At 52.2% G+C, this 10,000-nt stretch overlaps 1 protein-coding gene across 1 annotated transcript in view; it reads right to left on the minus strand.

Annotated features, from left to right (window-relative positions):
- Positions 1-10,000, minus strand: part of LOC125031438 (protein gustavus-like) — a 45,656-nt gene that overhangs the window by 25,164 nt on the left and 10,492 nt on the right. The gene's annotated exons all lie outside the window — the stretch shown is intronic.

Consider the following 10,000-nt stretch of genomic DNA (forward strand, 5'->3'; position numbering starts at 1 on the left):
ACACTCCCCTCCCCTCCCCTCCCCTCCCCTCCCCTCCTCTTCTCCTGTTCTCCTCCTCTCGGTCTACCTTCCCTCCCTCCCCTCTGCCTCAGGCCCTTTAATACAGCCCTATTGCTGTGCCAAAACGTCTCTCACACGTTAATTTGTAAACGAAGAAAGTAAAAAAATCTGCATTGAGGGACTAGACCGGTCTGGGGCAGCGAGGAGGAGGAGAGGGGAGGAGAAGGAGGAGAGGGGAGGAGGAGGAGGAGAGGGGAGGAGAAGGACGAGAGGGGAGGAGAAGGACGAGAGGGGTGGAGAAGGACGAGAGGGGAGGAGAAGGACGAGGAGAGGGGAGGAAAAGGAGGAGAGGGGAGGAGAGGAGAAGGAGGAGAGGGGAGGAGAAGGAGGAGAGGGGAGGAGAAGGAGGAGAGGGGAGGAGAAGGAGGAGAAGGGAGGAGAAGGAGGAGAGGGGAGGAGAAGGAGGAGAGGGGAGGAGAAGGAGGAGAGGGGAGGAGAAGGAGGAGAGGGGAGGAGAAGGATGAGAGGGGAGGAGAAGGATGAGAGGGGAGGAGAAGGATGAGAGGGGAGGAGAAGGATGAGAGGGGAGGAGAAGGATGAGAGGGGAGGAGAAGGATGAGAGGGGAGGAGAAGGAGGAGAGGGGAGGAGGAGGAGGAGGAGGAGTAAGAGACGAGGCTAGGAGAGGTAAGACGAGATGAAGGTGGAGGTGGAACAGACGATAGTAGTAAAATGAACATAAACCATAAAATATACACACATTACCCTACATTTCTAAGACAAGATGCTTTAATTCACCAATCTTTCGCCTAAGAACTGCAACATGTCAACATCCAAAGATAATGTTTCTACACCTGCAATATCAACAAACCGACCGACTTGCCAAAGAGCGAGGGAAAATTCATTCAAGAACCCTCTAGCGGGGAAAATAAAAATTACCACGTACCCCGTTTTCTTGAGAAGGAAATGGATGGGAAACTAAAACAAGTAAGTAAATAAATAAATAAATAAATAACAAACGCAACCAAAATCGAGGGAAACGAAACAAGGAAAAGGAAAAAAAAAAAAAAAAAATAAAGGTGTAAATAAGAATGTAATAACTACCCCATTCATTCTAATATATATCCTTTCTACAGTGAAGAGAGAAGGGGGGGGGGGGGGTAAATGGGCAAAAAGAAGAATAAGAAAGAGACCATTATTAATACATAAAAAGAGGGAAGGACGATATTCAAAGTAAGCCCCTGGAGGGAATGAAGGAAGGGTTAGGGGAGGGAATGAGGGAAGAGTTAGGGAGGGAAGGGTTAGGGAAGGAAGTTAGGGGAGGGAAGGTAAGGGAGGGAGGCCAAAGGTAGTAGTGGCACAGTGACCATGTCCTATCCCTACCCACCCCGCCCCAACCACGCCCCTTACCGACCCATCTTCCTCCCTTCCCCTCCCTCCCCCCCCCCCCCCCCCCCCCCCCCGTCCACTTTACCCTGCCAAGTTAACTGACCCTCAGGAGTCGCCACCGTTAACTCGGCCTGCCCTTCCTTCCCTCCCCAATCCCTCCCTACCCTTCCCCCCTCCCATCTCCTACCTCCTTCCACCCACCCACCTTCCCCTCCCCCCCCCCTCCTCCTCCTCCTCCTCCTCCTCCTCCTCCTCCTCCTCCTCCTCCTCCTCCTCCTCCTCCTCCTCCTCCTCTCGGTGTCGCGCGAACCCTGCAGGTATTTACGGAACCTCAACGCGGCGTTTTGCAGAGACCGAAATATTGCTTTACGAGGCAAGAGGAGGTCAGAGGCACGGAGACGGAGGAGGAAAAGGAGGAGAGGAAGGACGGTAGGAGGCGAAGGAAAAGGAGACGGATGGCTGATGTAGAGAAATGGGCAGGGGAAAGGGGATAAGGGGGCTTAGATAATGGGGAGAAGGAGAAGAGGATGAGAAGGGAAAGAAAAAGAAGAAAAAGAAGAAGAAGAAGAAGAAGAAGAGGCGAAAGAGGAGATGTAGGAGGAAGAGAATATGAATACAGAAAAGAAGACGAAGAGGGAAAACTTAAAAGAGAGCAGACACTCCCCTCCCCTGCAAGACACAGGAAATCCCCCAGCTCAAACGCCCGGCATCCAGCGATTGGAAAAAACAGTTACTTCCGCGGCCAAACAAGCACAAAAAAAAAAAAAAAAACGCATCGCACACCTCCAACATGAAGACAAAACAAGAAACAAACACACACACAAACAAACACACACACACACACACACACACACACATACACACAATTATTAAGTTTTGAATTTCATTACATAATAGAAGCATCTTTTTATGTAGGCCTCCACTATCAAAGAGGAAAAAAATAGAGTAATTGATAGCAAGACAGAGGAGACGAGATGAGAAGCGAACAGATGAAAGAGAGAAGCAAAGAAAAATAAAAGAAAGAAACAAAATAAATGAACAAGGAAAAAACGAACGAACGAAGGAGAAAAGAGAGAAAGAAAGAGAGAGAAACCAGCAACAGCCAACGAATTCAGAAGAAAAAGGGGGGAAATGCAGCGCTGACGATGGAGGCTAAACGCAAGAACGGGCACAAAAATAACCCCAAAATAACTCCAAAAAGACGGGCCGGGAGAAGGCAAATTGCTACCCATGTGGCGGCTGTATGAAGGGAAGGCCATCAACACAAGTTATGCGAGGAATCAAAGGCAAAATCAAGAGAGGGGAGGAAGGTAAAAGGACACGAGAGAGAGAGAGAGAGAGAGAGAGAGAGAGAGAGAGAGAGAGAGAGAGAGAGAGAGAGAGAGAGAGAGAGAGAGAGAGAGAGAGAGAGAGAGAGGGAGAGATAGGGGGTGGGGGCGGAAGAGGGAATGGAGAACGAGGAAAAAAAAGGAGAGAGAAAAGGGGAGACCGGAGAGGAAAGAGGAGAAACAGACGAATAAGAAAATAAAAAGAAGAGAGGAGAGGAAGCGAGAAAAGAAACAAAAAAAAAAAAAAAAAAAAAAAAAAAAAACAGAGGGAAAGAAGAGGTAAATGAGAGAAGAGGAAAACGGATGAGGAAAAAGAGGAAAGACAAGACAACAATAGAAACAACCACGGAATAAGAAAATGTGAGAGGGGGAAGGGGACAGGTAAGCAGAAAGGCGAGAGGGATGAGGGACGAGGTGGGGAGGGACGATATATGTGGCAATGAGGGGAAAAAAACGACAAGCAGGTGACACAGGAGGAAGATTGCATAATGTATTTTCGTGCTTGTGCATCACCCAGGGTGAGGGGGGGGGGTGCGAAGGGCGGTCATGGGGAGAGGGGAGGGGGAAAGGGGGTGAGAGAGAAAGAAGGAAGGAGGGAACGAGAGGGAGAGAAGGAAGGAGGGAACGAGAGGGAGAGAAGGAGGGAGAGAAGGAGGGAGAGAGGGAGGGAGAGAGGGAGGGAGGGTGGGGGGGAAAGAAAGAAGGAAGGAAGGAAGGAAGGGAGAAAGGAAGGAAGGAAGGAGGGAGAAGAGAGAGAGAGTATATTTGTGCACGAGTCGCCGATCCCCCCCCCCCCCCCCCCCCCCCACATACACACACACACTGTTCAAGCCCTTCACTATCAGCCCACGACGCTGTAAAAATAAAGTCTTATCCCGGAGGAATACCATAACCTTCAGGGCTCAACCACAATCGATAATATCGCCCTTTAAAACACACACACAAACACGCACGCACATACACACACACACACACACACACACACACACACACACAAATACGCACGCACATACACACACAAAATACGCACGCACATACACACACAAATACGCACGCACATACACACACATTCCCCGCATATGAAATCATCAATTTACTCTTCCATTGCAAGGCCTCATTTTTTTTCCCTTCCCCCCTTGCCCTCTTCCCCCTACCACCCACCACCCCCCCTCAACGACAGGACACCCGAGCACAAAAACAACAACAAAAAATACCTTCCCCCCTTTCCCCGCGCCAACAAATACTTAGCAAACAAAACAATGGCGAGAAAAAAATAGATAGATAGATAGATAGATAGATAGACAGATAGAGATAGAGAGAGAAAGAATGGCTAAGGAAATGGTGGGGGGGGGGGGGAGGATATCAATCACACTGATGAAGACTAACAAGTATCGATAATACAATACAAATAAAAACCACAACAACAAAAGTGATGATGATATTGCCAACCACAATAATAATGGCAGCCCGAACAAGGGACTATAAAACAAGCAACGCCATCATCATCAACACACACACACACACACACACACACACACACACACACACACACACACACACACACACACACATCCTTCCTGGCACGTATATCTACAAATCCCTATCACGTTACTTCCTCAGGGACGGAGGAGGAGGTGGTGAGGGAGGAGGAAGAAGAGAGGGAGGAGGAGGAGGAGGAGGAGGAGGAGGAGGAGGAGGAGGAGGAGGGGAGGGGGAGGGGGAGGAGGAGGAGGAGGAGGAGGAGGAGGAGGAGGAGGAGGAGTAGGAAGAAGGAGGAGATAGAAAAGAGGACAGGGAGGGAGAGAGGAAGGATGGCGGAAGGATACTGGGTAAAAGTAAAATAAAATGGAAATACATTGAAAGACAGGAACGATGGGAAATATGTGAAAAGAGCGGAAACAAGAAAACGGGAAGGGAGATAGACATCGATGTCCAGGGTCACACGGTAAGGTTGGCCAAAGGGAGAGGAGAGAGTAGGGGAAGACACGAGATAATAGGAAAACAAATTAGCGATTTTTTTCCTTGGTTTTTAAAACTTGGGTGAGGTTTATGTTTATCTCAATTTGAAGGCCTCTTTAAACCGACAAACACAAAGTACTACTGGAGAGCGAGGTAAGAAGAATCTTACCAAGATTAAAATACAGAAATTAAGAAAATAAGAAAGAAAGAGAAAGAGAGAAAGAGATGAGAAAGAAAGAGAGAGAGAGAGAGAGAGAGAGAGAGAGAGAGAGAGAGAGAGAGAGAGAGAGAGAGAGAGAGAGAGAGAGAGAGAGAGAGAGGGGGGGGAGAAACACTCAACAAATACCGCAAATTGCATTCAGACGACGTACGCCAGTTCGTGTCCGCGCGTTTGTTTGTTTGTTTGTTTGCTTGATTCCACATTTAAATCCAGAGTTTGAACGTCAGTCGGAAAGTGTAGATAACAACATTTAACGAATAAGGAGATGACAATGAGACGACAACTGATGGATGATGGATGGATAATGGATGATGGATGATGGATGATGATGATGATGATGATGATGATGATGATGATGATGATGATGACGACGACGACGATAATGATGATAAAGGATGAATGAATGAATAACAATGAAAATAAAGTGATGGTGATAAAACGAAGGTGAGAATGAAGGATAAATAGGTAATGGAGAAGGGTAAGTCAACAATACCCTTCACGCTACTTTGCAAACCACTTGGCGGCCGGCAGAGGCTACGAGGAGGAGGAATTGTTGGAAAAAAGGGAAATAGTAAAATAGAGAAGGGAGGGAGGTAGGAAGGGAGGAAGGGAGGGAGGGAGGGAGGGAGGGAGGGAGGGAGGGAGGGAGGGAGGGAGGGAGGGAGGGAGGGAGGGAGGGAGGGAGGGAGAGGGAGGGAGAGGGAGGGAGAGGGAGGGAGAGGGAGGGAGAGAAGGAGCGGGATGAAAGGATAAGAGGGGAACGGAGGAGAGGCAAAAAGTGGATAGAGAAAAGGAACGAGAGGAAAGACGATACAGAATGGAGGAATAAAACGCGAAAACGAGAGAAAAGGAAAGAGAAAAAAAAGAGAAAAAGAAAAGAAAAACAGAAAGAATAGCTAAAACAACCTGCCAAGAATCCCACACTATTCACCCAGTAAAAAATGTCTGGCATGATCTTGCAATAAGCACTCTTAACAAAGACCCCCCCCCCCTTCCTTGGACCAGAAGGACAAAGGGTATGTGTTGCAAAGGGAGACATAGATGGCAAGGGAGAGGAAGGAGGGAGAAGGAGGGGTTGGGTAAACAAGGCACGGTCATTAAGAGAGAGGGAGGGAGTAAGGGAGTGAGGGAGGGAGTGAGGGAGGGGGAGGGGAGGTTGAGGGAGAGGATGGGAGACATGGAGATAGACAGATAAAGAGCAAGCAAGGTGGAAAGAGACTGAAAAAACGTGTGAAAGATATAAAAACGAGAAAAAAAACGGAGGAAAAGACGAAAAGAAAGAAAGAAAAAAAAAGAAAAAAAAAAAGAAAAAAAAAAAAAAAAAAAAAAAAAAAAAACGAAATATTCCCGAGGTAAAAACCATTAGTGTCTGGCACTCACGGTGTTTCACGCTTCCTGTGCCAACGTCTCTTTCACGGTCAGCACGGCCGTGGGGAGGGGGAGGAACGGCGGAAAGGGGAGGGGGAGGAACGGCGGGAAGGGGAAGGGGAGGAACGGCGGGAAGGGGAAGGGGAGGAACGGCGGGAAGGGGAAGGGGAGGAACGGCGGGAAGGGGAGGGGGAGGAACGGCGGGAAGGGGAGGGGGAGGAACGGCGGGAAGGGGAGGGGGAGGAACGGCTTGAAGGGGAGGGGGAGGAACGGCGGGAAGGGGAGGGGGAGGAACGGCGGGAAGGGGAGGGGGAGGAACGGCGGGAAGGGGAGGGGAGGAACGGCGGGAAGGGGAAGGGGAGGAACGGCGGGAAGGGAAGGGGAGGAACGGCGGGAAGGGGAGGGGGAGGAACGGCGGGAAGGGGAGGGGGAGGAACGGCGGGAAGGGGAGGGGGAGGAACGGCGGGAAGGGGAGGGGAGGAACGGGCGGGAAGGGGAAGGGGAGGAACGGCGGGAAGGGGAGGGGGAGGAACGGCGGGAAGGGAGGGGGGGAACGGGAGGGAACGGGAGGAACAGCGGGAAGGGGAAGGGGAGGAACGGCGGGAAGGGGAAGGGGAGGAACGGCGGGAAGGGGAGGGGGGAGGAACGGCGGGAAGGGGAAGGGGAGGAACAGCGGGAAAGGGGGAAGGGGAGGAACGGCGGGAAGGGGAAGGGGAGGAACGGCGGGAAGGGGAGGGGGAGGAACGGCGGGAAGGGGAGGGGGAGGAACGGCGGGAAGGGGAAGGGGGAGGAACAGGCTTGAAGGGGAGGGGGAGGAACGGCGGGAAGGGGAGGGGGAGGAACGGCGGGAAGGGGAGGGGGAGGAACGGCGGGAAGGGGAGGGGGAGGAACGGCGGGAAGGGGAGGGGGAGGAACGGCGGGAAGGGGAAGGGGAGGAACGGCGGGAAGGGGAGGGGGAGGAACGGCGGGAAGGGGAGGGGGAGGAACGGCGGGAAGGGGAGGGGGAGGAACGGCGGGAAGGGGAGGGGGAGGAACGGCGGGAAGGGGAAGGGGAGGAACGGCGGGAAGGGGAAGGGGAGGGACGGCGGGAAGAGTAAGGGGAAGGAGAAGGGGCAAGGGGATATGTGTGGACAGGGTAAGGGGTTTTGTAGTGGTAAATGGATATTGAATTATAGTAATAAAGATACATAAAGAGAAAGATAACGAGAGAGAGAGAGAGAGAGAGAGAGAGAGAGAGAGAGAGAGAGAGAGAGAGAGAAATGCACTGAGAGCCAGGGCCACCAGCGGGCACCAGGACGGCGCCACGTAAGCCTTGACATTCCCACGGTGCCAGTGCCACAGGGTGCCTCGCTGGCTGTGTTGGTTCGCTTGGCTGTTTCTCTGTGTGAACGCTTGGGATTTACGTGGTTTGAGAAGGGAAGAGAGAGGAAAGAAAAGAGGAGAGAGAAAAGAGAAGAAAGAGAGAACCGGGGGAGGGGGCGAGAATGGAAAAGAAAAGAATAGAACTGATTAAAAGAAGACAAAAGAGAAAACGGAGGGACGAGAAGGAATAGGGAAGTGACACAAAAAGAAGAGAAAAAAAAAAAAAAGTGTGAAAAAAAAGAGAAAAGAAGAGTATAGGGAAAAGAAAGAGAAAAAAAGGAACCCTTGAGTACATGAATCAGAGAAAACAAGACAAAGAAGCCGCGTACGGACACGAATGCTAGCGTCTGTTCACCGAGGCTTCCAACGCTTTCGCCGCGTCACGCCCCGACGCCGCGCCGCTTTCCGTTCCGTCCGCGGCAGTGCTCTCGTTCGCGGGCCACGAGCAGGGTGGAGCCGTACGCGGGGTGTTCTGGGACTCGCTATTACGACACTAAATATCCGGAAATTCGCTGCAAAATTCCCTGACGCAAGTGAGGAGAGAGAGAGAGAGAGAGAGAGAGAGAGAGAGAGAGAGAGAGAGAGAGAGAGAGAGAGAGAGAGAGAGAGAGAGAGAGAGAGAGAGAGAGAGAGGGGGGGGGTAATCAGCCACTGCAGAAACCAGACTTCTTCCTCGCCTCTGGCTGGAACTCTCGCCGCGGTGAATGCAAAGAGTGCACCTTCTCTCGCTCTCTCTCTCTTTCTCTCTTTCTCTCTCTCTCTCTCTCTCGTTGCCTCCACTAACACACACACGCACCACTCTCTCCCCCTTACCAACAAAGACACACACACACACAATCAATCATCTTCGCACAAGAATCCACACTGTAATACCCCTCCCCTCCTCCATTACCACCATCCGCCCCACGCCAGTTCCTCCACCCACCCCTTCTCCAACATCCACCACCATCCCCACCTCCAATCTCCGTTCTCCAACCCTGCAGCATCTCCGCGAGTTTTATCCTCCTTCTATTCCCTCGAATCCCGATTACTCAATTTACTAGAACTCTGATCTCTTAGCAGCACCGGAAATCGCCTGGAAACCGTGCATCCGATTAGCTTTGGAATACCCGATGTACTCAAGACAGAGGAAAAGGAGAAGGGGAGGAGGAGGAGGAGGAGGAGGAGGAGGAGGAGGAGGAGGAGGAGGAGGAGGAGGTCGAAGCGCTGCCGTCCGTCGGAGTGGATCTGGAGGTCCAGATTTTCCAGGCAGCTGCGAGAGCACACCCTGTGACCTAGCGCCGGTTGCTGGCGACCGATTCAGACTAAGAATGGGAACATTCGTTACCGTCAGATTCCAGTGACTCCTGACTGAGAACCCATCGCCCAACAACGAACGAACACCGACATGACGAAACATAAAATCCCTCGTTATTTCCATCGTTCCACGAACCGAGACTGGATCACTGCGTGTTAGTTCAGCGGTAATTTTACCTGGAAAATACCTGAGGTAAGAGATCTACCTCCTCCCTACCCCTCCCCGTCCACCACCTACCCCACTGCCCCAATCTACCCTACCCCCTTCCCTCGGGGCAGGACCAGGATTGGGGTGCCGGCTGTGGTGGGGAGCAAGACCAGAAGGGTGGGGGAGGAGAAGGTGGGGAGGAGGGGGAGGTGAGCGAGAGAGAACCGGTCAGACAGGGTTGTCGGGGCACCTGAAGGCAGCCCAGTAACGTCACATGTACCCCGTGTTTCCCATAAACATCGTCACAGGTGTTCCCGGAATGCTGCGCGCACGCACGCACACACCTGCCTTCCTCTGCGCTGCCGTGCATCTGTCCCGACCGCAGGTGCTCCGCTGTTCTCCGCAGGTGCCCCTACACAACCTCCTCCCGTGTCTTTCTCATCACCCCGAGCACGTGTTCTCTTGTTTACACACAGCCATCACGTGATTCGCCAACACGACCGTCGGGAGGAACTCGACGAAGACGCCCCCATCAAACCCCAGACGACGGGCGGATGGGCGAACGCGACTCCAGGGACTCCCGTCGCCGAAGCAGAAGGAACCCATGCAGGTGCCGCTCCGTGCATGGCGCAGAAGAAGGCCAAGTACGTCTCGCCTTGCCCTCCGCAGAGGTCATTCATCTGCGCCGTCGAGTCCAGCAGAACAGGTTAGGCCCACACCCGCCGCCACCAGCTCGCCCGCCACCACTGACTGACTGACCCTAACCTAACCCCAGACACACAAACGCACGCACACACGCACATATATATAGATGCACATAGACAAACGCACGCACGCTCATGCTCATACACATACAGAGAGAGAGAGAGAGAGAGAGAGAGAGAGAGAGAGAGAGAGAGAGAGAGAGAGAGAGAGAGAGAGAGAGAGAGAGA

This window comes from Penaeus chinensis, chromosome 13 (genome assembly GCF_019202785.1).
Source record: "Penaeus chinensis breed Huanghai No. 1 chromosome 13, ASM1920278v2, whole genome shotgun sequence".
NCBI lineage: Eukaryota > Metazoa > Arthropoda > Malacostraca > Decapoda > Penaeidae > Penaeus > Penaeus chinensis.